The sequence below is a fragment of the Bos mutus genome, chromosome 1 (genome assembly GCF_027580195.1).
Source record: "Bos mutus isolate GX-2022 chromosome 1, NWIPB_WYAK_1.1, whole genome shotgun sequence".
Classification (NCBI taxonomy): domain Eukaryota; kingdom Metazoa; phylum Chordata; class Mammalia; order Artiodactyla; family Bovidae; genus Bos; species Bos mutus.
Genome location: NC_091617.1, coordinates 55,279,434 through 55,307,313, shown reverse-complemented (window position 1 = coordinate 55,307,313; position 27,880 = coordinate 55,279,434). Strand labels below are relative to the sequence as shown.

General features: G+C 40.5%; 1 protein-coding gene across 1 annotated transcript in view; it reads right to left on the bottom strand.

Moving 5' to 3' along the window:
* Positions 1–1,059: 1,059 nt before the first annotated feature.
* NECTIN3 (nectin cell adhesion molecule 3) overlaps positions 1,060–27,880 on the bottom strand; it is a 304,770-nt gene continuing 277,949 nt past the window's right edge. Inside the window, exon 9 of the mRNA XM_070368935.1 lies at positions 1,060–2,204. The gene's annotated coding sequence lies outside the window, so the exon portion shown is untranslated. The remainder of the gene's footprint in view (positions 2,205–27,880) is intronic.

Below are 27,880 nucleotides of genomic sequence, written 5' to 3'. Positions count from 1 at the left end.
TTTAATACTAGCACAACGTGGGCAGCCCAGGTCAGTGATTATTAGAGAAATACAGATCAAAATTACAATGAAGTATCACCTCACGCCAGTCCTAATGGCCATCTACAAACAATAAATGCTGGGGAGGGTATGGAGAAAAGGGAACCATTTTACATTGTTGGTGGGAATGTAAATTGGTACAGCCACTATGTAGAACAGTATGAATACTCCTTAAGAAACTAAAAATAGAGCCACCATATGACCCAGCAATGCCACTCCTGGATGTATCTCCAGAGAAAGACATAGTTTTTTGAAGCACTATTTGTGATAGCCAGGACACAGAAGCAACTTAGATGTCCATCAAGAGATGGATAAAGAAGTTGTGGTACATATATACAATGGAGTATTACTCAGCCATAAAAGGAATGAATTTGAGTCAGTTCCGGTGAGGTAGACAAACCTAGTATCTGTTATACAGAGGGAAGAAAATCAGAAAGAAAGAAATATATCATACTTTAACACATATATATGGAGTCTAGAAAAATGGGACTGATGAACCTATTTGCAGGGCAGGAATAGAGACACAGACATGGAGAACAGATGAATGGACACAGCAGGGGAAAGAGCAAGTGGGACTGACAGAGTGGCACTGAGGCATGTGCATTATCGTGTGTAGAACAGATAGCTAGTGGGAGGTTGTTGTATAGCACAGGGGGTTCAACCCTGTGCTCTGTGACAACCTAGAGGAGTGGGATGGAGTCGGGGATGGGGGTTCAAGAGGGAAAGGACATGTGTATACTTATGGTGATTCACGTTGTTGGTGGCAGAAACCTACACAACACTGCAAACCAATTATCCTCCAATTAAAAATTAAGAAAGATGTGGTACATATATCAAATGGAATATCAGTCATTAAAAAGAATGAAATAATGCCATTTGCAGCAACATAGATGAACCTGCAGATTATCATCCTGAGTGAAGTAATCAGACAAAGACAAGTATCATATGATATTGTTTATATGTGGAATCTTAAAAAAAGATACAAATGAACTTATTTACAAAACAGAAACAGACTCACAGGGAACAAACTTATGGTCATCAGGTGAGAAGGGTGAGGGGGAGGGATAGATTGGGAGTTTTAGATTTGAAATGTACACACTACTATATTTAAAGTAGATAACCAACAGGGATCTCCTGCCGCTGCTGCTGCTAAGTCGTGTCCGACTCTGTGCGACCCCACAGACAGCAGCCCACCAGGCTCCCCTGTCCCTGGGATTCTCCAGGCAAGAACACTGGAGTGGGTTGCCATTTCCTTCTCCAATCCATGAAAGTGAAAAGTGAAAGTGAAGTTGCTCAGTAAGTGTCCGACTCTTCATGATCCCATGGACTGCAACGTAATAGGCTCCTCCGTCCATGGAATTTTCCATGGATGTACTGGAGTGGGTTGCCATTGCCTTCTCCAAACAAGGATCTACTGTATAGCATAGGGAATCTGGCTCAACATTCTGTAATAACCTAAATGGGAAAAGAATTAAAGAATAGATACATGTATATGAATAACTGAATCACTTTGCTATAAACTTGAAACCAACACAACATTGTTTATCAACTATACTTTAATATGGGCTTCCCAGGTGGCTCAGTGGTAAAGAATCCACCTGCCAATGCAGGAGATGCAGATTTGACCCTAAGTCAGAATGATCCCCTGGAGAATGAAATAGCAACCCGCTCTAATATTCTTGCCTGGGAAATTTCAAGGACAGAGAAACCTGGGCTATAGTCCATGGGGTCACCAAAGAGGCAGACAGAACTTCAGTTCAGTTCAGTCGCTCAGTCGTGTCCAACTCTTTGTGACCCCATGAACTGCAGCATGCCACGCCTCCCTGTCCATCACCAACTCCCGGAGTTCACTCAAACTCATGTGATGCCATCCAGCCATCTCATCCTCTGTCATCCCCTTCTCCTCCTGCCCCCAATCCCTCCCAGCATCAGAGTCTTTTCCAATGAGACAACTCTTCGCATGAGGTGGCCAAAGAACTGGAGTTTCAGCTTTAGCATCATTCCTTCCAAAGAACACCCAGGGCTGATCTCCTTCAGAATGGACTGGTTGGATCTCCTTGCAGACCAAGGGACTCTCAAGAGTCTTCAACACCACAGTTCAAAAGCATCAATTCTTCGGCACTCAGCTTTCTTCACAGTCCAACTTTCACATCCATACACGACCACTGGAAAAACCAGACAGAACTTAGCGACAAATAACAACAACGACATACTCCAATATAAATAAAAATTGAAAATAAATTTTAAAAGAAAAAAAAAACCATTGAACCTTTGGATGATAAGTTTCAAGCTCTTCAAGTAAAAGCATCCTTGTCTAGAAGCAATGAACACTAGTCTATGTCACACTGCATATCATTATTTTATCAATCCCAGGCTGTTCCAAGTCATTAAGTGCCAGCAATATCCTCCTTTCATGCTCTGGCCTTGGATAGTGGGCTAATACAAGGTTTTTCAAAGCCTCAAGTGGGATTGAGTCATTGTTCCCCCGAGAAATAGGAAAAATTATGGAGCAGAATGTTTCAAGGGATTCCAGAAATAGCCTGCATCTTGGCTTCCTAGTTGTTTGTCAGGTGGTAATCTCCTTCACATGGTGTATTAGTTTACTAGGGCTGCCATAAAAAAGTGCCACAAACTGAGTGGCTTACAAAATCAGGAATTTCTTTGCACGTTCTCTAGAAGTTAGAAGTTCAAAACCAAGATCTCAGGAGATCTCTCTCTCTCTCTGAGTCTCTTCCTTGCTTCTGGTAGCAGCCGTTGATTGTTGGTGCTCCTGGGCTTTGCAGGTACACCACTCTGATCTCTGGCTCTGTCATCAATGGCATTGTCTCTGAGTGTTTCTGTCTCCCCAGCTTATGAAGACACCAGTCATTTTGGATCAGGGTTTGCTCTATTTTACCTCATCTTAACTTGATTACATCTTCAAAACCCTATTTCTCAATAAGATAACATGCATAGGTACCAGGGGTTAGGACTTCAGTATATCTTTTTTTTTTTCTAATTTTATTTTATTTTTAAACTTTACATAATTGTATTAGTTTTGCCAAATATCAAAAAGAATCCGCCACAGGTATACATGTGTTTTGAGAAGTTCACAGTTCAATACTTTATACGTGGGAAATAGATAAATTAGGAGACTTTGGGCTGTTCCATTCTCAAGACAGTTATAATAGAAAACAACAAAAATATGAGTTGTTTCATGGTTTTTGTTTTGTAAGTTGTAAAAATTGTTGCATGGTTACTACCTTATAATATTTCTGCTAAGGACTAGAGGAAACCCAATTCCTCCTGCCACAAGTGAGGGGGGAAAAAGTTGTAATTTTATATTATCATTGTTAATATATAAACATTTGAATATATAACACTTTTGAATATAAAGGAAGTCCTCCACCCCAGGTGGGTGATACCAGCAAAGTGAAAGTGAAAGGCACTCAGTCATGTCTGACTCTTTGCGACCTCATAGACTATACAGTTCATGGAATTTTACAGGTCAGAATACTGGAGTGGGTAGCCTTTCCCTTCTCCAGGGGATCTTTCCAACCCAGGGATTGAACTCAGGTCTCCCACATTGCAGGCAGATTCTTCACCAGCTGAACCACAAGGGAAGCCCATGACACAAGCAGGTGGGTTCCAAAGGGCTGGATCGTTAAAGATCTTTTTCTTCTTAATAGGGAAGGTCATTACCGTTCAGATTACTGGAGCAAAATATACCTCAGTAGCAAAGGGCTGAGAAACTGGTGTATAGGGTCTGATTTTTTCAACTTAATGGTGCTTTGTGTAGAAAAGAAACAGAAGCTTGTGACTATCTTTCTATTGGATGACTCTTGGAATACTGACTTTACTCACTCCCTTACATATAAATAAAATTAACTACTATTGGGCTTATGAAAAAGAGAGTCTTTCTTGATCTTTAGGCAAAAATTTTCCTAAACTGAGTAAAAGGGCACAATACTCAAGGAAATATCACATATTTCTTTTTGAATACAGCTTATTACCAGGTGGCACTAGCAGGAAAGAATCCACCTGCCAATAAGGAGACTTAAGAGACTTGGGTTCAATCCTTGGATTGGGAAGATCCCTGGAGGAGGGCATGGCAACCCACTCCAGTATTCTTGTTTGGAGAATTCCATGGACAGAGGAGCCTGGTGGGCTACAGTCCATGGGGTTGCAAAGATTCAGACAAGACTGAAGTGATTTAGCACACACACACTCAGGGTATATAGGGAAGTAGTGGGGAACAGTATTTCCTGAGCTTTTGCAAAATAGGATTGAAGGGAGTCAGTTAAATGCAATTCTAACAGAAATACTATAAATTTGACTCTTAAATACTTTAGGGCTAAAAGAACATGACGGTAAACAACTCCATGAGGAGGGGATGTCACAGAGTGCCATCACAAGAAGCAACTCCACTTCTTCCATCTAATCTACATATGGTTTTAAAGGAACCAGATATCAACTCCTTTATTTCAGGATACTGACATATCATGCCATTTGACTCCAGCTTTTACATTTCAGCTTACAAATATATCTTCATTAGATGTATTAATGGTGAAGGATATCCAGATATAACAAGCCTAAGAAGGGGCTTTTAAATCACCCAAATTGTCCTTCAAAGGGCATGTATCAGAGACAAGGATGCATCATGTCCCCTGTTGCTCTGCCTCATAGTATCCTGGAGTTTCATACATTAAAAGCAGGACTACTGGGGTGCAGATTATTAGAATTATTATTGGCAACATGGTATCTATCATGCTGAGAGAGTAAACTTAAAAAAATCCAGTTGAAGCTAAACTGAGAGAGAGGGGTTTACACAAAATTTAATAAGCTACAGGATTTACAATAATTTAAGTCGTCTCTCAGAAATCCCATTTCATTTTCCAATTCATTGCCATAATTAGCCCCATCCCTAAATGGCGAAAATGCTGAGGGGATAGATAGGCTCTAACAAAATGAGTAAGAGAGAATTTTCAACCTCTCCCATCATCCTCACGAATCAACTCTTACCTATTCTGTAATGAGTTCTTGGCATACTGTGTCCTTGCATCTTACATATTGCACAGGAAAAAAAAACTTTTATACTGACATTCATAAGAGGCTAAAATAGAGATCAAGGTCTGAAAGTTTATGGATCTAAGCAGGCTGGCATAACTCCACTAGCTGGAAATGAGGACAAAAGAAAGTCATGGTACAGATATGTGATCATTTAGAATTATCATTTTGGATGACTTGTGCATGTAGATTTGAAGTTTTCTGTTTAATCTCACTTCTGATTCTACTTATTAACATTATACAACAATAGTAGTTTCTTGTAAAATGCACTAAGCCTTGTCTATGAATCTAACCAGATTGTGGAGACAGACTATTAGCAGAAGAATATGAACTTGCTCTTTCCTTCTCTTCTCTTCTCTTAGCTTATTCTCTACCAGCCCAGATCAGAGCAACTTACTGCCACACCAAAAGAGCTAAATGCTAAAACTCAAAACCCACATTATGAATAGTAGCTTCTGGATATCGTATTTAGAAGATATTCAGATATGTTGTATGAATAAACCTCTTCCAGCCAGGTTTTAACAATCCTACTTGAGGCTGAATTTTTTACTGTAGAGTATTCTGCTCCTACAAGACCCCATGCATCTTCAGGGTAAAAAGAATAGCCATGCTGGCCTTTTTTCAACAGAGTTACTATGAAAAAGGCATTTAACTGTACAGCTGTACTGCTGACTCCATTCTTTTTTTAAAGAAAGCAGGAAATCAATCACCCTTTTCAACTATTGGATATCTGCTTTGGGACAACAAAAGAAAAAATAAGTGGGAGGGAAAAGTAAATACAACTCCACATCTATTTTTAATTTATACCAACAGGCTCCTCTTCTGAGTATCATCCAAAAATCTGGAAACATGTCCACTATAGGATTCTTAAATTTAATATGCCTAAAGTGAAAGTGTTAGTTGCTCAGTCATCTCCAACTTTTTGAGACTCCATGGACTATAGCCTGCCAGGCTTCTCTGTCTATAGAATTCTCCAGGCAAGAATACTGGAGTGGGTTGCCATTCACTTCTCTGGGGGATTTTCTCAACTCAGGGATTGAACCCAGGTCTCCTGCACTGCAAGCAGATTCTTTACCATCTGATCCACCAGGGAAGCCCAAATATGTCTAAGTTTATTATATTTAACCTATGAACAGCTCCTTTCCCCATATAGTATCTATCTCACTGAACTGCATAACCACCTAGCCAGTCAGCTAAGCCATCAGTAGGTCAATTTTTGTCTTTCTATGTCCTTTGATCCTCACATTCAGTTGATCACCAAGTTCTATGAATTCTGTCTCACAAATATTTCTCAAATATGTTTCTTTTCTCTCCCTCCACAGCTACTTCTTCAGTATTTTTTGACAGTTTTTAAATTTTTTAATTGGAGGATAATTGCTTGACAATGTTGTGTTGGTTTCTGCCATACAGCAATGTGAATCAGCCATAAGTAAATCAGAAACAGAAAAAAAAAAACAAAAAAAAAAGCATCATTTATTAACACATATATATGGAATAAGAAAAAAACAAAACAAAACAAAACGGTACTGATGAACCTATTTGCAAGGCTGGAATAGAGACTCAGACATAGAAAACAGACTTGTGGACACAGTGGCGGAAGGAGAGGGTGGGAAGAATTGAGACAGTAGCATTGGCATATGTACCCTATATGCTTCCTCAATGTTTCTTTCTTGAGTTATTACGAGCCTTTCTAACATCTCCAGTCTTGCTTTTTTTCTTATGTGTTTTCCGCATGACAGCTATGTTCTACCTCAAAGCAAATCTCAAGTTGAGATGCCTTGTGGTTCCTTTCAACATGGAGTAAATGTTCACTCATTCATTTATTCAACCAATACTTGATGAGTGTGTATACAAGACCAAACACTGTCCTAGGAAACAGTGAGTAAAAGGGAATACAGTCTGCTGTCATGAGCTAACAATCTCTTGGGAGGGATGGAGGATGGCGATATTAATCATCACGGATTCTGCACAGTACTACCACAAACTGGAGTGTTATGATGAAAACAATTCCATGTTCTGAAAGCAGAGAGCAGAAACATCTGATTTAGTCTGGAGAGTGAGAGCATAAAGTGAGAAAAAGAGAGGAACGTAGGGCAGCTTTAGAGAACTTCAACCTTCCAGGGTTGGATAGAGGTGTATGGACGCACAAGGGAGCTTGTGAAGAACCAGTAAGAGGCACCCCATGGTGTCACAGATGTGACAAGGAAGGGAGCATTTCAACAAGGATCATCTTCTGTGACAAACTCTTCTTAGAAGTTAAATAGACGAGGTCTAGAAAATGTCCCTTAGATGCAGGAGCATCGAGGTTATCAGTGACCTTGGCTAAAGCTGATTAGATGAACTAATTGGAAATGAGCACAGATGGGAATGAGTTAAAAAGCCTGTACAATCTGAGGAAAAGTGGGTGGTGGGAATGGAAGCTTCCAAGGATCTCGGAGACCTGGCACCTGGCCTCCTCTTTAGTTTGTTCTTGCATCACCTCCCTACCTATTGTATGCTCTCCTGTCACCAAACACAGCCCCTTCTGCCACAACAAATGACTTGCAATTTGCTCAAGACTCCACTGTCTCTTTTATCTCAGGGCTCTAGAGCATGCTATTCTCTCTACCTGAAAGGTCCTTCAACTTTCTTGTACCTGGACAATATCTACATTTCCTTCAATGCTCAGCTCATCATCACTGCCTCAGGAAGACTTTTCTAATACCCACCTCAGCTTAAAAGTACTAACATCACCACCACAAACAAATGCCTAAGAATGCTCTTATGAAAGACTCAATTTTGAATCTGTCTGCCTGTTTCTCCTCTCCCCCCACAAGATTGTGATTCATGAGATAATAGGGACCCTTTGTCATTTTTATGTGCTCAGAATATGCTTGAAGAGTGAATGAATGATCACTGTGAACTGCTCACTCAGACATTAGAAGCTTTATCCACAGAAGGACAGGGTTCTCATAGTATAGGCCCTCTGCAAACCACAGTAGTTGCCCCCTGGAATGTTCCATCTTGGGGACACATCTTCCCTGTACAGATTCAGAGAAAGGGTTTTGAGATAAGACAGACATAAGTCAATCCCAGCTCTTCTCTGACCCTCAGTTTCTTCATCTGTAACACCTACAATGCATTATTTTATGTGTGCAGAGGCTTTCCTGGTGCCTCAGACAGTAAAGAATCCACCTGCAATGCAGGAGACCAGGGTTCCATCCCTGGGTCAGGAAGATCCACTCAAAAAAGGAATGGCTACTCACTCCAGGATTCCTGCCTGGAGAATTCCATGGACACAGAAGCCTGGAAGGCTATAGTCCATGGGGTCAACAGGAGTCAGTTACCACTGAGTGACTAACACTTATGAATGCAGAATTGTGGAACTCCATGTAGAGTATTTAGCCTAGTTTTTAACTTGTAAATAAATGAGCAAATGGTCAATACATGTTAGTTATTATTGGTATCCCTCATACTGGTTTCCTGTTGTTGCTGTAACAAATTACCATAAACTTGACAGTGGATGAAGCACAAGCTGGAATCAAGATTGCTGGGAGAAATATTAATAACCTCAGATATGCAGAGGACACCATAATTATGGCAGAAAGTGATGAGGAACTGAAGAGCCTCTTGTTGAAAGTGAAAGAGGAGAGTGAAAAACTTGGCTTAAAACTCAACATTCAGAAAACTAAGATCATGGCATTTGGTCCTATCACCTCATGGCAAATAGATGGGGAAACCATGGAAACAGTGACAGACTTTATGTTTTTGGGCTCCGAAATCACTGCAGATGGTGATTGCAGCCATGAAATTAAAAGACGCTTGCTCCTTGGAAGAAAAGCTATGACCAACCTAGACAGCATATTAAAAAGCAGAGACATTACTTTGCCAACAAAGGTCCGTCTAGTCAAGGCTATGGTTTTTCCAGTGGTCATGTATGGATGTGAGAGTTGGACTATAAAGAAAGCTGAGTGCCAAAGAACTGATGCTTTTGAATTGTGGTGTTGGAGAAGACTCTTTAGAGTCCCTTGGACTGCAAGGAGACCCAACCAGTCCATCCTAAAGGAAATCAGTCCTAAATATTCATTGGAAGGACTGATGTAGAAGCTGTAACTCTAATACTTTGGCCACCTGATGCGAAGAACTGAGTCATTTGAAAAGATCCTGATGCTGGGAAAGATTGAAGGTGGGAAGAGAAGGGGATGACAGAGGATGAGATGGTTGGATGGCATTACCGACTCAATGGACATGAGTTTGAGTAAGCTCTGGGAGTTGGTGATGGACAGGGAAGCCTGGAGTACTGCAGTCCATGGGGTCGCAAAGAGTCAGACATGACTGAGTGACTGAACTGAACTGAACTGGCTGCTAAAATCAACATAGATTTGTTTCTTCTCTTATGGTTTTGGAGGCCAGCAGTTTGCAAAATGGATTCTAATTTGCTGAAATCAAGATGTTGGTTGCACCACACACTCTCTAGATGCTCCAGAGAAGAATCTATTTCAGTATCTTTTTCAGCTTCTAGTGGCTAGCTGTGTTTCTTGGTTCATACCCACATCTTCCCTTTTTAAAGCTACCAGTGTAACATCCCTTTCTGACTCTGCTTGTTTCCTTCACATGACCTTCTCTTCTGTCAAATCTCCTTTGGCCTGCTTCTTATAAGATCACTGGTGATTATACTTAGGGTTCACCTGGATAATCCAAGATAATCTTCTATTCTTAAGAGCCTTAATCACATCACAAAGTCTCTTTTGCCACGCGAAGTAACATTCACAGTTCTAGGGATGAGGACCTGGTTAATTAGGGGAGCCATTTTTCACCCTACCACATCACTATTGTTATTATTGTATTTGATATAGTAAGATAAACAGTAATTCTAGACAAACTAAATACCCAGAGTATAGGTATCTCTGCAAAATGTACAGTACTTACAATCTATTGTAGCAGAGCAAGGAATCCTTGTATCTCAAGCTTCTACTAAAGTAATACACTTGATGAGAAAAGGACTACAGGACTACTAGCTTCCTCCCACTTAACTCATAAGAGAAAGAATCTGTTATGGTTTCCTCGAAACAGGTCGAGGTGTATATATTGCCTAAGGATCAGTGAAAGTGCTCAGGAAGGTCAAGAGATGGCACCCTCCCTTAGAGAAAGGAGCTGTTACTACCAATTCTCTATATGACACTGTTAGACAGGGTTGCATTCTCTCTTCCACCTGCAAAGTCAAAGCAAGATCTATCTGTGCCTAAAGTTGCCATCAAGGGGGAAATAGGAAATATTAGATTTCTTTTCGACCTAGACGTTTCTCTTTAACTTGTCAACTTGCTTTACAAAAGAAATAGAATAGGGCCTTGCTGTCATATTAGGGATTGTTGCCAAGTCTCTATGTACGGCATTTGTTGCAAATTTAGTGATTTGTTCTCCAGCCAACATGCCTTCTTTAACAGAGCTGTAGTTGGATTGGGAAAACATGAAGTTTAATAAAAATCAATAAAAGAAATTCTAAGAGCAAAAAAATTGCAAAGTGAATTTCTTCTAAGCCTAAGTCATTAGAGAAGACTTTACATAAAGATACTTATATTTCAATTTTTTTCTTATACCTCAATGTTAAAAAAATCAAATGAAAACAAGAGGGAAACTATACAGTTCTCAGTGGTAAAGGAAGTCTGGACAACTTACTTCCTAGTGGTGTGTAGATTATAATTTGTCCAAATTATAAGCTCAAAAATCAGAGATACTGACATAAGTTCAGTTCAGTTCAGTCTCTCAGTCGTGTCTGACTCTTTGCGACCCCATGAACTGCAGCACACCAGGCCTCCCTGTCCATCACCAACTCCCGGAGTTCACTCAAACTCATGTCCATCAAGTCGGTGATGCCATCCAGACATCTCATCCTCTGTCATCCCCTTCTCCTTCTGCCCACAATCCCTCCCAGCATCAGAGTCTTTTCTAATGAGTCAACTCTTCACATGAGGTGGCCAAAGTACTAGAGTTTCAGCTTTAGCATCATTCCTTCCAAAGAACACCCAGGACTGGTCTCCTTCAGAATGGACTGGTTGGATCTCCTTGCAGTCCAAAGGACTCTCAAGAGTCTTCTCCAACACCACAGTTCAAAAGCATCAATTCTTTGGCGCTCAGCTTTCTTCACAGTCCAACTCTCACCTCCATACATGACCACTGGAAAAACCATAGCCTTGACTGGATGGTTTAGTTTCATTGATGATGCTATGAAAGTGCTGCACTCAATATGCCAGCAAATTTGGAAAACTCAGCAGTGGCTACAGGACTGAAAAAGGTCAGTTTTCATTCCAATCCCAAAGAAAGGCAATGCCAAAGAATGCACAAACTACCGCACAATTGCACTCATCTCACACGCTAGTAAAGTAATGCTCAAAATTTTCCAAGCCAGCCTTCAGCAATACATGAACCGTGAATTTCCAGTTGTTCAAGCTGGTTTTAGAAAAGGCAGAGGAACCAGAGCCCAAATTGCCAACATCCGCTGGATCATGGAAAAAGCAAGAGAGTTCCAGAAAAACATCTATTTCTGCTTTCTTGACTATGCCAAAGCCTTCGACTGTGTGGATCACAATAAACTGTGGAAAATTCTGAAAGAGATGGGAATACCAGACCACCTGATCTACCTCTTGAGAAATTTGTATGCAGCTCAGGAAGCAACAGTTAGAACTGGACGTGGAACAACGGACTGGTTCCAAATAGGAAAAGGAGTATGTCAAGGCTGTATATTGTCACCCTGCTTATTTAATTTATATGCAGAGTACATCATGAGAAATGCTGGGCTGGAAGAAGCACAAGCTGGAATCAAGATTGCCAGGAGAAATATCAATAACCTCAGATATGCAGATGACACCACCCTTATGGCAGAAAGTGAAGAGGAACTAAAAACCCTCTTGATGAAAGTGAAAGAGGAGAGTGAAAAAGTTGGCTTAAAGCTCAAGAAAACGAAGATCATGGCATCTGGTCACATCACTTCATGGGAAATAGATGGGGAAACAGTGGAAACCGTGTCAGACTTTATTTTTCTGGGCTTCAAAATCACTGCAGATGGTGACTGAAGCCTTGAAATTAAAAGATGCTTACTCCTTGGAAGAAAAGTTATGACCAACCTAGATAGCATATTCAAAAGCAGAGACATTACTTTGCCAACAAAGGTCCGTCTAGTCAAGGCTGTGGTTTTTCCAGTGGTCATGGATGGATGTGACAGTTGGACTGTGAAGAAAGCTAAGTGCCAAAGAATTGATGCTTTTGAACTGTGGTGTTGGAGAAGACTCTTGAGAGTCCCTTGTACTGCAAGGAGATCCAACCAGTCCATTCTGAAGGAGATCAGCCCTGGGATTTCTTTGGAAGGGATGATGCTAAAGCTGAAACTCCAGTACTTTGGCCACCTTATGTGAAGAGTTGAATCACTGTCAAAGACTCTGATGCTGGGAGGAATTAGGGGCAGGAGGAGAAGGGGACAACAGAGGATGAGATGGCTGGATGGCATCACTGACTCGATGGACGTGAGTCTGAGTGAACTCCTGGAGTTGGTGATGGATAAGGAAGCCTGGCATGCTGCGATTCATGGGGTCACAAAGAGTCGGACACGACTGAGTGACTGAACTGAACTGAACTGAACTGACTAGATGGACCTTTGTTGACACAGTAACATCTGCTTTTTAATGTGCTATCTAGGTTGGTCATAACTTTCCTTCCAAGGAGTAAGCGTCTTTTAATTTCATGGCTGCAGTCACCATCTGCAGTGATTTTGGAACCCTCAAAAATAAAGTCTGACACTGTTTCCACTGTTTCCCCATCTATTTCCCATGAAGTGATGGGACCAGATGCCATGATCTAGTTTTCTGAATGTTGAGCTTTAAGCCAACTTTTTCACTCTCCTTTTTCACTTTCATCAAGACATACGAGATAACTGGAATAAGTAATGATGTCAGTGGTGTGAGGGAAAAAGAGCCAGAGACATAGAAATGGGGAAAAGGATATGGAGAAGAAAGAATTATGGACTATTAAATTGTAAATGTTCTTAAAAACTGTTTTCTTTCCAAACGATTTAGTGAATCTTATAATTTTGATTAAAGCAGAAAACAAAGGAGGAAATCAGAATTAGCTTCCAAAGTGTTTTTCTTCCAGTCTAGGCAACAAAGACATAGCAGACTATTAATACAGCTTAACACTCTACAATGCTTTTTTTTTAAAATGAGAATCTCTAATACATTCACAAACGAGTGTGGCTGTCTCCTTATGTGAGAAGCAAAACACTGAGTGAAAAATTTAGCATGTGGTCTTTGTGCAGCTGAATTAGGACTGGGCTCCTTTCCTGAGTTCTGAGACAGAGATCTATGCAGATCAGCATCTGGCATTTGTTCTGATCTCTCTTCTCAGAGAGTAAGAAAGTGCAAGTAAGTTCAGTGCAAGGTCATAGGGGCATAGGGAGAATTCCCCCAACTCAGGGTAATAAGATGAGGCTAGGAAAAAGGATGCTTTGCCCTCATACTGTGAAATCACTGCATTTTACTTCTGAACACTACCCTGTTCTGCTCATTCTGATTTCTTGGGGAAGGAGCTCTACAGTTTATCAAAAAGTATCATGGGATGCAATTAACAGAGAACATACATTCCTCGTGTGTAGGCCATTTACATAATACCCAAGGTTCAGGGGTGGTGGCACTCAAGGAAGAAAAGGCTCAGATCCTAAACAGCTGGCACTGACCTGAGCTATGCAATGCCTCATTCCAGCTCCCCAGGTCAGGCCTCCATAGACATGTTGTCTGGGAGGTGGAATGTTTAAGTCATCCTAAAGAGGTCACCAAATGGGAAAAATGGGTACAAAGCCCCTCCCTTGCCTAGGAACCTGCAGGTTCCACAGAAGTGCCCCTGAATAACAACCAAGTTATCCTCTCCAAGTGTGCTATTAAATTATTAAAACCCCACTACAATTACTACAGCTAATAAAGTGCTGGTGCAGAGCACAATCTTGGTAGTAATTGTGTGGCAGGATGATTAAACAGCAGGCTTCAATAATTGTTCCAATCCATCTTCAGAGATGGAGTCAAAGCTCTAACAATCAAATCAATCAATTAATGCAGAAAACTGTTAAGGAAGAAAAAAATCAATGAAAACAACTTTTCACAACAAAGTAATAAATCAATCCCAAATAATCATGCTATATCATTATATTAAAAAAATGGGATGATACCAGTTATTGCAATTAAATACCAAAGCAGTAATTTCATTGCCTATTATTCCTGCTCAAAGTGGAGGGAGATCTGATTTTTATTGGATTTTGTGGCATCTCAGTAAACACCCAGAACTCAAATTTTATGCTTAAGAGCAATGTAATAGCAGGGTATCTCTTTTGTCAGTAAGTCCCAGGCTCCTATCACTTTCCACTGCCAAGTACGTGAACAACCATGGAGAATGGAAAACTACCCTAGAGAAAAAACCCAGAGCAGGACCTGAATGGATCTCATTATAGCATTTTACCATTTCCAAAGCACTTTGCCAACATTATCTGAAGTTTTCTTTCTCAATAAGTATGGAACGAGGTAGAGTAGATATTTTTAATTAATCTATTTTGCAGTGAGGCATATTGAGGTTCAGAGAAGAGACTTCCCCAAGACCACATGGGGTGAAACAAACAGATAGGGGCCATGTGTCTTTCTCTTTCCATCACTCTACCCTGCCTGGGGGATGGTGCTACTGAAGTCCAGAAGGAAGGATTTAAGTCACCCTTAAAGTCTCCTTTCCTCTGAAGGTACCTATAAGACTGAGGGGGCAACTGGAAGTGGGCCCAGGGAGTGCTCAGGGGAGGTCTATGAGATACAGGTTTACCCCTGGGCAGGCTATCCCGGTCTTCAAATGAGACCTCTTGGAGCTTCTCGAGATGTGATGCCTCAAGGTCCAGATGGCTTTTGCTTCTCAGAAGGGATATTGACAGTACCTCTGAGTTGTTTCTGTTGTATTTTTCATTAGCAACACCTACTTATACCATTAATCCCGCACTTAGAACATCCCTGGCACTATGTAAGTATATTATATGTGATCTCAAGTTAATTCCTGAAACTGTGTCCACAAGTGGGTACCAACTGCTTCCTCTCCCCTTATAAAAAACTTAAGATCAAGAAAGCTAATTTGTACAAAGTCACAGAGCAATTAAGTGGTGGAGCAGTTGGTACTCACTTGTCAAAACTTCTCTTGGGCAGTTAAAAAGTCAACACACAGTTGTATTTTTTAAATTAAAGTTATTATGTGATAGCAGAAAGGTGGTACATCATGAGTCGCCAAGACCACTGCCAAGTCCAGTGATGTGCTAGGATTCAGGGGACGCAGCATAGAGTTGTGTTTGCTGCTATGATTTCTTACAGCAAAAGGATACAAAACAAAATTAGGAAAGAGAAAAGGTACACGGGGTGAGGTCCAGAGAAAACCAGGTACAAGTTTCTAAAACCCTATCCTAGTGGAGTGCTGACAATTCCTTCAGCAACAAACTGTGGCGATGCTGTCCATTGGGAAAGCTCCCCTACTGAGCAGGTATCAAGATTTCTGACTCTCAGAAGGCACACAGGCATTCAACATGCGCCAAAACATTTTCACAAAAAGGTCCGGCATGTGAGGCTTTCTTATCAAGAAATGATGAGAATCTTTCTAAATCTATGTTCCTATATTCCAGCCAAGGACCAGTCTTATAAGCAGGTCTTTCAAAGGACAGCAGTTTCAGGACTGTTACCATTACTCTCTTCTGCACAGGTTAAGTTTGTTGTGTCTTTTCATTTTATTTCCTCTCCATCCTTATTCCCTTCCTTCTTTCCCTCCTCTTCACAGAACTGGAAATCAAGACTCCTGTGACCCATTTAAGCTACTTCCATAGGGGTGGTCAGCAATAAGTTTTTGTCTTGCATCTCCTGGTTAACTCACTGTCTGTCTTACAAAAGTCTGCTCAGCTTCATTCTGAGAATCAAGCTTTCTGGGTCTCAGGCTCATAGCTTCTTTCATCAGGGTAGCTTCTAGGTTTTGAGGAATCCTATTTTGGAGCTTTTAAACCAGGTAGCTCTCTGTGCAGGAAGAACTATTTTGTATCTACCTTTGATGGCTCCCAGGACTCACTGTCTACTCCACAATGAACTTCGAGGAATTCAATGCTGTTCCTAGAGGGAGTCCAAATGCTCATTTTCTCTTGAAAAACTATTAGACCCTTCTAAGGCCTCACTGAGAAGCACTAGGTGACCGCCCTGGATTAGCCATTTATAACACGTTCAAAGAAGGCAAGAAATGGTACCTACAGGGAGGAGCAGATGATACGAAGGCAAGGTACAGACTGGAGGTCAAAGAATGAGAGAAAGCAGTTTAAAGAAACAGAAGAAAAGAGAGCCAAAGGTAGCTTCAGTTTAGAGTGACATCAGGTCAGGGAAGATTCTGAGCCGATTCAATCCAAAAGGTACAAAACTGAGAATTTCTGTGGTTTTGGAGAAATACATTTTGTGCAGGTATTGAAAGAAATACAGAGTGAAGTAAGCCAGAAAGAAAAACACCAGTACAGTATACTAACGCATATATATGGAATTTAGAAAGATGGTAACAATAACCCTGTATATGAGACAGCAAAAGAGACACTGATGTATAGAACAGTCTTTTGGACTCTGTGGGAGAGGGAGAGGGTGGGATGATTTGGGAGAATGGCATTGAAACATGTATAATATCGTATATGAAATGAGTCGCCAGTCCAGGTTCGATGCACCATATTGGATGCTTGGGGCTGGTGCACTGGGACGACCCAGAGGGATGGTATGGGGAGGGAAGAGGGAGGAAGGTTAAGGATGGGGAACACGTGTATACCTGTGGTGGAATCATGTTGATATATGGCAAAACCAATACAATATTATAAAGTTAAAAATAAAAAATAAAATTAAAAAAAAAAGAAAAAAGAAATTTTAGAAAAAAAAAAAGAAATCTAAATGACCTCACAACTCTGTCTTCATGAAACATTTCATGTGTTCAACCAGTCTGATCATTCTGTGTAAGAGGAATAAATGACCATGTAAGGCAGTATCTACATATGAACTGTTACAACAACCACACTTCACAAAGATCAGATCAGATCAGATCACATCAGTCGCTCGGTCGTGTCCGACTTTTTGCGACCCCATGAATAGCAGCACACCAGGCCTCCCTGTCCATCACCAACTCCCGGAGTTCACTCAGACTCACGTCCATCGAGTCAGTGATGCCATCCAGACATCTCATCCTCTGTCGTCCCCTTTCTCCTCCTGCCCACAATCCTCCCAGCATCAGAGTCTTTTCCAATGAGTCAACTCTTCACATGAGGTGGCCAAAGTACTGGAGTTTCAGCTTTAGCATCATTCCTTCCAAAGAAATCCCAGGGCTGATCTCCTTCAGAGTTGGTTGGATCTCCTTGCAGTCCAAGGGACTCTCAAGAGTCTTCTCCAACACCACAGTTCAAAAGCATCAATTCTTCAGCGCTCAGCCTTCTTCACAGTCCAACTCTCACATCCACACATGACCACAGGAAAAACCATAGCCTTGACTAGACAAACCTTTGTTGGCAAAGTAATGTCTCTGCTTTTCAATATGCTATCTAGGTTGGTCACAACTTTTCTTCCAAGGAGTAAGCGTCTTTTAATTTCATGGCTGCAGTCACCATCTGCAGTGATTTTGGAGCCCCCCAAAAATAAAGTCTGACACTGTTTCCACTGTTTCCCCATCTATTTCCCATGAAGTGATGGAACCGGATGCCATGATCTTCGTTTTCTGAATGTTGAGCTTTAAGCCAACTTTTTCACTCTCTACTTTCACTTTCATCAAGAGGCTTTTTAGTTCCTCTTCACTTTCTGCGATAAGGGTGGTGTTATCTGCATTTCTGAGGTTATTGATATTTCACAAAGATACTAACCAATTATTAGCCAGCTTTTTGAATATAAATACATTTTCATCTTCAGTCCAATATTCTTTGCATATATCTACTCTATGGATGCTGCTACTGCTGCTGCTGCTAAGTCGCTTCAGCCGTGTCCGACTCTGTGCTACCCCATAGACGGCAGCCCACCAGGCTCCCCCGTCCCTGGGATTCTCCAGGCAAGAACACTGGAGTGGGTTGCCATTTCCTTCTCCAATGCATGAAAGTGAAAAGTGAAAGTGAAGTTGCTCAGTTGTGTCCGACTCTTCGCAACCCCATGGACTGCAGCCTACCAGGCTCCTCCATCCATGGATACTGAACAACAAATCTCAGGGTTTTGTTTTGTATTGTTTTGTTTCATGAGGATTTGCTACTTATCGAAGTAAAACAATATCCTTACTTTGAATACTGCATCCTCACACTCCTTCTCTCACCCTCAGGATGTGTTCCTTGCTACCTCTTATATCCTACCCCTTTGCTCCTCTTTGCCCTTCCACTGAGTCCAAAGCTTCTACAGGACCTGGTGACTTCTGTCCGGTCCTCCCCTCCAGCCATGCTCTGTGTCCCTAAGTCCTTGAAACAAATGACACGTCTTCATTAGCTTCTATAGCTTATGCGCTTGTTGGAAATATTCTGTTCCAAACACAGCTAGGAATCCCCATGAAATCAGGCAAATGCTTAGCTGTGCTTCCCGTCATCCATTTTGGATGATCATTATTAATGTACCATGTTATTAAAAGAAGAGACTTGTTTTTTTAAATTTAGCATTGGTGTTGTCATGAGAAAACAACTATGCAAAAACATGTCTCAAGGTTTTTTCTGCTGTTACATGCCTAAAAGGCATTCAGAGACAGAAGGCCAGGAGCCAAGAGTGGGCACCAAAGAACTGAAGGCTGCTGCTCTAGTTCAAGGGGACAGAGAGGAATTTTTACAAATGATATGCAAAATAACAACCCTCCCAGAGAGAAACTTAAAAAGAGGGACTCTGACATGAGGCAGCCAGGCTCTCTCCGGTTCTTTGGTAGTGAGCTTACTGGATTACAATGCTTCTTTTTTAGTGCAGTTTTGACCCACAAGGAAGAAACGCAGGCGTAAAGAAAGAAAGAGCCAGTATTCTGATGTCTGTGCACAGAGGGAAATGGAGCTGCCTCATCCTGATAAGCAAGCTGCTAAATGAAGACAGCTTCAGGGTCTTTTGAAACTCAGAGACATGTTTAGCCCAGACAGGGCTGAAGTAAAACCGTCTGCTAGAAGAGGCAGTGCCAGTTGAGGCCATGCCTTCTGCCCCTCCCCCTGCTCAGCTGTTCCCAGTTTCTGAGGCTACGAAAAGAGTCACTTTGCTTCCTAAGATCAGATAGCCAGTGACAAAATGATTAATTCCATCAACTCTATGTGTAAGTAAGTATCACGGCCTTTCCATAGACTATCCATTTTCTGAACTTTGAAGATTTATATGATTCATAAAATTACAAAATAGCAAAATTTAAACTGATGGTATATATTTATCTGGGTTCTCAGTTAGAATTGACAAAATTCTAAACCTCTCTGATCACCAGAATCTCTGGGAAGTTTAATACAGGGAGATTCCTGGGCTCACCTCTAGAGATTCTTATTCAGTAGATCTCATACCTATGTTTTTAAAAAATCTATTCTATTGACTTTGGTGTCAAATCAGATTTGGAATTCCCAGACCTGACTTTCACTACCAGCAGTCCACATTACCAGAATTTCAGGCATGGTTTATCACAGAGTTTATCAAATTAATGTGTGTATCAACCACCTAGGGATCTTGTTAAAATGTAGGTTCTGGTTATTATTATTGGATAGAGAAAGAGATTCTGCATTTCTAACAAGCTTCCAGGGGAGGCTGATGCTACTGGTCTGAAACTACACTTTGAGGATAACTGTGATAAACTAAGCCCCCAAATCTCAGTGGCTGAGCATGCTGAATGTTCACTTCTCATTCATGGAAAGCCCAGTACGGACTGGATGACCTTCCTCTGTCTCCTTGTTGCTGTCGTTCAGTCACTAAGTTGTGTCCAGCTCTTTGGGACAACACGGATTGCAGCACACCAGGCTTCCGAGTCCTTCACTGTCTCCAGGAATTTGCTCAAATTCATGTCCATTGAATCCATGATTCTATCTAACCTTCTCATCCTCCACGGCCTCCTCCTCCTGCTCGCAATCTTACCCAGCATCAGGTGCTTTTCCAATGAGTCCGCTCTTCTCCTTTTGGAACTTTTGGCCTCCAAAGTAGGAGCTGAAAGGCATGGAAGTGGCAGCATGGCTTTTAAATGTCTCAATCTAGAGGCAACACATGACATACGTCAGGCATATGGCCCCAATATAACCACAAGGGAGGCTGAGGAATGCAGAGAAGCACCTGGAAATTGGGGGAGAAATAGTGGTTTCTGCATAAGAGTCTATTGCTGACCTGAATCAATGAATGAATTTCAGTATCTATTGAGTAAGTGATTCGTTTTAACTTTTTTTTGCTAGTTTTATTTTACTCTAAACCACATTATTAAAACATAATTAAACCACTGCCTTTTTGATTTACTTTGATCCACAAAATGATTATCTTATCAGGTTATCTGCAGCCCGGGATATGCCATGATAATATGTTTGATTATTGCATCACATACAAAATTATATTTTGTTTAATTATAACATCTGCTTTCTGTAAAATGCATTTTTTATAAAGTGAAAACATCTAAAATCAGAGACTTTCCAATAAATGTATCATGGGATAATGGCAGACTTATTAGGACACCTGCAAATCCAGAGAGCAGGTAAACGGCATTATCATCGTGGCACGGTTCCTCAACAACCCTGTCCAGCCTGGATCCCTCCACTTTGTTGTATACTCACTCTCTTCTATCCTCTCAACAATAATACTCAGACATCCTTTTCTAGCTTTCTTGCCATAGGTAAGTGTAACTCTAACTTTGTTGAGTCTCAATATCTTCACATGTAAACTGGGAATTCAGAAGATTATGCCTCATAGGGTTGTTACAATGATAAAATATATTAATTATTTTACATATTAATTAATATATATTAATATTCTATATTAATATTCTATATTATATTCACTCTATATTAATATTCTTCTCTTAGAAACAGATTATGAAGAATTAAAAGAATAAGTAGGAGAAAGTATGGATTTGAATATATTTAAGGGATCTGTTCTGAAATCTATAGTTTTGGTTTTATGAGTCAGTGTTTATGAACACAATAAATATAGGGAATGTTGAGACAGCTGTGAAATCTACCTGGACATTCTTGGAGCTAGGGAAAAAAAACCCTTGGTGAGCAGAAGATCAGTTCTATTGGAACAGGCAATCTCTCAAGTGCCCCTTCTAAAGTATGATTCTATGATAAATACATTATTTTGACCTCATGTGCTCACGTTTTCCCTCCAAAGCTTGAGATTGTTTTTACACAAGCATAGTACCTCTTCTTGGTTTGCTGTCCAAAGTATATAATAGCTCTATAGGCAGTTGATTCTCAACATATATTTATTATGAGCTATGTTATTTTGGACTAACATTTTATTTGACTTCTCTATGACAGGTATTTTTAATTTTTTGGAGATCATAGAATAATTCAAGACCTTTAAAAAACTACAATCCCCTCTTTCCTAGAAAAATTCACATTGTCTATACATATAAATTTTTATGTATAATTTTAAGGGATTCATAAACCTCCAAAGCCATGTATGGATTCCAGCTCCCTAGAAAACATTATGCTAACTTTCTAAAATTTACCAATAAATGCTATTAATATTAACATGCGGTCATGAAATTAAAAGACACTTGCTCCTTGGAAGAAAAGCTATGACAAACCTAGACAGCGTATTAAAAAGCAGCGACATCACTTTGCCAACAAAGATCCATCTGGTCAAAGCTATGGTTTTTCCGGTAGCCAGGTTTGGATGTAAGAGTTGAACCATGAAGAAGGCTGAGTGACAAAGAATTGATACTTTCAAACTGTGGTGCTGCAAATGACTCTTGAGAGTCCCTTGGACTGCAAGGAGATCAAACCAGTCAATTCTAAAGGAAATCAACCCTGAATATTCATTGGAAAGACTGATGCTAAAGCTCCAATACTTTGGCCATCTGATATGAAAAGCCAACTCATTGGAAAAGAGCCTGATGCTCGGAAAGCTTGAGGGCAGGAGAAGAAGTGGGTGGCAGAGGATAAGATGGTTGGATGGCATCACCGATTCAATGGACATGAGTTTGAGCAAGCTCCAGGAGATAGTGAAGGACAGGCTAGCCTAGAATGCTGCTGTCCATAGGGTCACAAAGAGCTGGACATGTCTGGGTGACTGAACAACAACAACAATATTAACATGCAGGAAATACAACAGTATTTCCCATAGAATGAAGCAAGTAAGGAGATAATTAGAAAGGCTAGGGAAATCCCATAACAACAGGCTCCCTCTCATATTTTCTGAGACTTCTGGTCTCTGATACACTTGGCTTGAGAGGGAGAACTACTGTTTCCATCGCCTCTTTGGTGAAGCCTTCCCTGATGCTACCAAATAAAGTTCATCTTCCCCACATTATTCATCCCCTCCTCAAGCAGCACTGTGGGCCAAGAGCTTATCCATTTCTACATCCTCAGTGTCCAGTCCAGCAGACAGAACACAGCAAGCATTTAGTAAGCACGTGTTTAAGTGTTCTGAAGGTTAAGTCACACTGATCTATTCTTTTTTGCACTGAAGGCAATTCCATAGGGCAGAAGAAGCAGAATACTCCTGACGGACTGCCTCACCAGCCCTCTTCCTCCAGATCCTGCCTGACCCAGCATAGGACAAATACCAGTCAAATTAAATTAAATTTCATTTAATATGTCAGTCATAGTTCTTCTGACAAAGAAGTTGCTTATACACCATGCAAAAACAAAAGACAGATTCTTTCAACTTGATTTAAGTTAGAGTGAGCAGAAAAAAGTAAGCAGCATTAGACAGAGTCAAGCCCAGTTACACAGTGGGGGCCCTGTGACTGAGGTTTTCTATTTCTCTCAAAAGCTTGAAATAAAGTTTTGCTTGGCATGGGAATGCCACTATTGATCTCAGGAGGATACTCAACCAGGAATCAGGAAGAGAAACACATTGTTGGATTTGGAGTCAAATCATCAGTAAAAAAAAATTACAAAAAATTAAGTTAAATTTGCATTTAGGTACATAACAAAAAGCTTTCTAGTATCAATATGTCCCAAATATTGTCTGGAATATATTTATACATTTTTTTTTTGCTGTTCACCTGAAATTAAAATTTAACTGGGCATCTTCTATTTTTATTTGCATAATATTGCAACCTTAATCTGGAGACCAAAACCTTGCAGCCCTCTCTAAAGTTATGCAGCATCACTGTCTTCAGTCTCTTCCTATGAGAAACAGTTTGAACAACTTTGATTTATATTCTTATTTACCATGCTCTAAAGACATTACCTTTACTTCCAAATTAACTGGGTTTTTCTGATGGCAATCTGTAACTTCCCAAATCTTTTACATTTGTGATAATTACATTCATGGGAAACAAGATTCTCTCAGCAGTTCTTTCCCCTCCCCCCTAATGGGTGGGTGGTTTATGAGAGGAGATGAGCGGGTGGTGCCATGCATTATCGGCTGGCACTTCTGAGCTTTCCTTCTTGCTGGTATGTGTTGGGAGAGGAGACCAGCTGTCATCCTGTGGTGTCAAGTTGTGGGGCTACCCATTTTGGGAAGAGTCGACAGTCCCCTCTCTCAAGGGGAAAAGGGCCCCAGAGGGCAGCAAAGGCCAGCACCTGTTGGGTTTTGATAGAGTTCCAAAGTGAAGTCAAAAGGCTTGGCCTTGCTATTTATACTGGGAAAGGACAAAAGGGCCTTAAAAGCGTGAGACAGCTGATCAAACCAGAGCACAGTTACATCTTGGTGAAAGAGAACAGATGTGGCTTCTCCTGAACTATGTATAGGATCAACCTGGGAGTTCTCCTCAAAATGATGGATGCAGAGCACCAGCATACGTGTCAACTCTCCACGGGTCATTGCATGGATTGCTCTCTGGTGTTTTCGTTTCCATATGAACCAAACAGTCTGGGTTTATTTTGCCCTCATGTATTCGGCAACGTGACATTTTAGTGGTATTCCATTCTAAATTTGAAAGTTATTGCTAGACTATTAGTCACTTTCCCGGACAGTGCTGGTGGTCTTAGTGGTGTTTTGAAAACAAAAACAAGGGTCAAAAAGCATATGAGTGTCTGTGACCAAAATCTTAATAATTTACTTAAATATTTGCCAAACTGTTTAATTTTTGATCAATGCTTGTCTGTCTGTCCAGTTTTGATTAATATCAGCTAAAGACTAATGTATCTCCTAGACTGCTTAGGGAAATTTTTAGGCTTGGAAACAACTAGGACCTTCTCATTCTTGAGAATTCTCAAAACAAAATATCAGGGTCACATCTGCTTCAAAGCAGAATCTGGTTCCAGGAAGATCAAGGGTTCACCCTGCACAGAACTTTATTGCGAGCTGACCTCAAAACATATGGAAGAGGAATTGGGATCACTGCACTCCAGGAGCATCACGTATGGTCCCTTGTGAATGGCTTTTCAATGTCATTTCCCACCACTCCCTGGCATTTATCTGAGACTATTACATGGCTTTTTGCCATATTCTTTATCACTGTCACTGCTCAGAAACCACACTTACCACAATAATAAACACTTTTCCCAATTTCTTTTATTTTACAAACTTTTCCTCACACACAACTCAAATATCACTTCTACTGGGTCTCCATGTAGGCGCTCCAACCACAACATGGGCTGGTCTACAGGGACTGGCATTAGTTATGTTAACCTGAGGCAGTATAAGTGGGTGGAGAACAAAAAGGGTTGAGAGGAGCCCAGATTGATCTAAGGTTGGGAGTGGGGAGGTAACTCACAACCGAGTCAAAAAGCAAAGGAAGAACAGAATAGGTTTGTGGATAACTGAAGGCAGATGGGATGAGTTTTGAGGAGTGAGTCCTGCATGTCGGAAATTGTGAATCAGTGTGCTGGGATGTCCTTTTGTATGTAGTATAAAGTAGAGCCAACATGAGATGGCAAAATCTTCCCTGACTGATTATAACTTGTTGTTTCGAATGTTGATTATGTCTTCTCTCTGGTGTTGCTATTTTCTAGATCCAGGGTTCTATTCTCACGATATCTACCATAGCACAATTCAGGGAGTGTTTGTTGATTAATTCACTGCCAAGGAATCTCAAACCTCTTTAGGAGGGCACTGTAGGTTTCTGATTTACCCATTAGGTGTAGTTTTTACTTTCTACCTTTGCCATCAGTCAATGGTGAAGACTAATTCCCAGAGATTCTATGTCCATGGGAATGTTGGGTGATGCCATTTAATAGATTGCCATTATGTCTTCAACTCAAAGAATATGCTTTGTCATCAAAAATACTTGGATCAAATTTACCTCTTTCCCTGCCTTGTATTAGACTTATGTCCATGAGAAGCCAATTCCAAGGAAGTATGGAACACAAACTAAATAGAACTGTGATTCTGATTTCAATATCTGTAATAAGATGGAGCCAAGTTCATTCAAGGATAGAAAGGATTGTTGATAGGGTGGATATGTCAAAGGAGTATGAAATTAAGGGCTAAGACAAATGAAGTTAAAAATAAAAAGAACAAATTCTATAGCTTTGTCATAGTGGAAAGAGAAAGGGTTAAAGCTACAAGAAACTCGTGATGTTTACTGCCTCAGTGAGCCATTCTCTTCTCCTTCTGTGGATCTTTTCTAACCTGCCAACCATTTTCCAAAGGCCAAAGATACAAAAATTCCAATTTTAGTGGAATCAAAATGTTCTTGATCTTTGGCAACTTAGAATCTTGCTACTTAAAGTATATTCCTAAGGCCTTAGCATCAGCATCTCCTGGGAGCTTTAAAAGATGCAAAATCTCAGGACCCACTCCAGACCTACTTAATAAGAATCTATATTTTAGCATGTTCCCCAGGAAATTTATATGTACTTAATACATTTTGAAAAACTGACCTAGGGTAAGCAACCCATAGAGCTCTGAGAGCTGTTCAGAAAGTGACTTTTCTCAATGCTCCAAGTCATGGTTTCTCTCATTTTAATGACTGCTTACTAATCACTAGAGGGATCTTATTACACTGCAGAGTGTGACTCTGGTGTCATGATGGGGTCTGAGATCCTTGATTTCTAAAAAGCTCTCAGGCACTACCATTGGCTCTGATTACAGACCACACTGTAAGCTCCAATTCAAACCTATAGACCAAGCAGGGCAATAGTTTTCAAGTGTAGTTAGTCCTAGATGAGCCACATCAGCATCACCCAAGACCAAGCCTGGTACCAAGTCTAATTCTTGGTTTCATCCAAGACCTACTGAGTCAGAAGCCCTGGGGTGGGCACCTCTGCCTGTCAGCAAATCTTCCTGGTGATTCTGATCACACCTAAGTTTGAGGATTACTGAAACAGAAGACAGTACGCTTGCAATAACTATTTTTGAGGTCTCATTGTTTGAGCAACTTCACATAAAATAATGCAGATTATCTTCAATAAACCTACTCAATATACAGATAATTATATAATTTCAGAAACTATCTTAACCACATTGATAGAAATTTAAATTTCTGCCGATGTCATACACAGCACTATGAAGCAAAAGAAAATCACCAATCAATGTGTTTTAAAAATAAATTCCCTCCAGTTATGGTTCATTTCAATCATATGTAGAACATGCGAGTCTATGCTAGATGCTGCAAGAGATGCAGATGTGTTAGTCAATCTTTGCCTTTTGAAACTTACGGTTTCACGAAGCAAACATTGAGCATGAGCTGAGACTACTTCAAGGCTGCTTTCTAGGCTTTAAACTATAAATTCAGCAAATGAGGAATGATTAGAAGTCTGTAAAAAGGGTACTTAGAGATAAAATGTTACCTGGACTTGAAGTGAGGTGGACAAGAATCATGTGATTCTAGGATAAAAGAGAGCCACAGAGATAAACACTATTCAGTTTTTCTGTCTGGTTTAGCCCTGCTGTGAAGTTGCTTTCAACTGGAGTGCTTTTTGTACCAACCTTTAGAATCACTGCATTGCTCTGGTCACTTTTGCTATCCCAGTTTGTATATACCCAGAGGGAGAACACACTCTGGTATAACCAGTCCACCAGACAGCTGATCTCAGTCACAATGAATAAAGGCATTCTGGGCGCACTCTTGTGAGTTTTAGGAATTGTGTGGGTTTGGTTGACTCTGAAACACTGACAAGATAGAATTTCTGGGTAGTGAGGTTGGAATTATCATTAGGACCCTAGCAAATTCTCTACCTTAATGCTACCCATACAGTCCCTGTGTGGACAGGCAACCAGACTCTCTAGGTGATATCCATTTCAACACAGACCTCCTTTAAACCTCTGAAAGTACACAAGTACTTGTATGACAAAGCCACAGTATTGTTATAATAGAGTTTTGCTTAAAAGATAAAGTTTCAAAGGAAGAACTGAACACATCAGATTGGGGTGGATACTGAGGATGATCAATAAAGCCTAAAGAGTTGGTAGAATGTTTTTGTTGAAGTATAATTCACTTACCATAAAATCACCCCTTTAAAGTATACAGTTCAGTGATTTTTAGTATCTTCAAAAAGTCATGAAACCATCACCACTATTTAATTTCAGAACATTTTCATGACTCCCAAAAGAAACCCCATACCCTTTCAAAGTCACACCCCATTCCTCTCCCCTACCTTCTGGCAACCATTAATCCATTTTCTATTTCTCTTTCTATACCTCTTCAGGACATTTCACATATATAGGATCATGCAACATATGGTCTTTGGTGTCTGGCTTCCTTAACTTAGCATATTTTTGAGATTCATCCATGC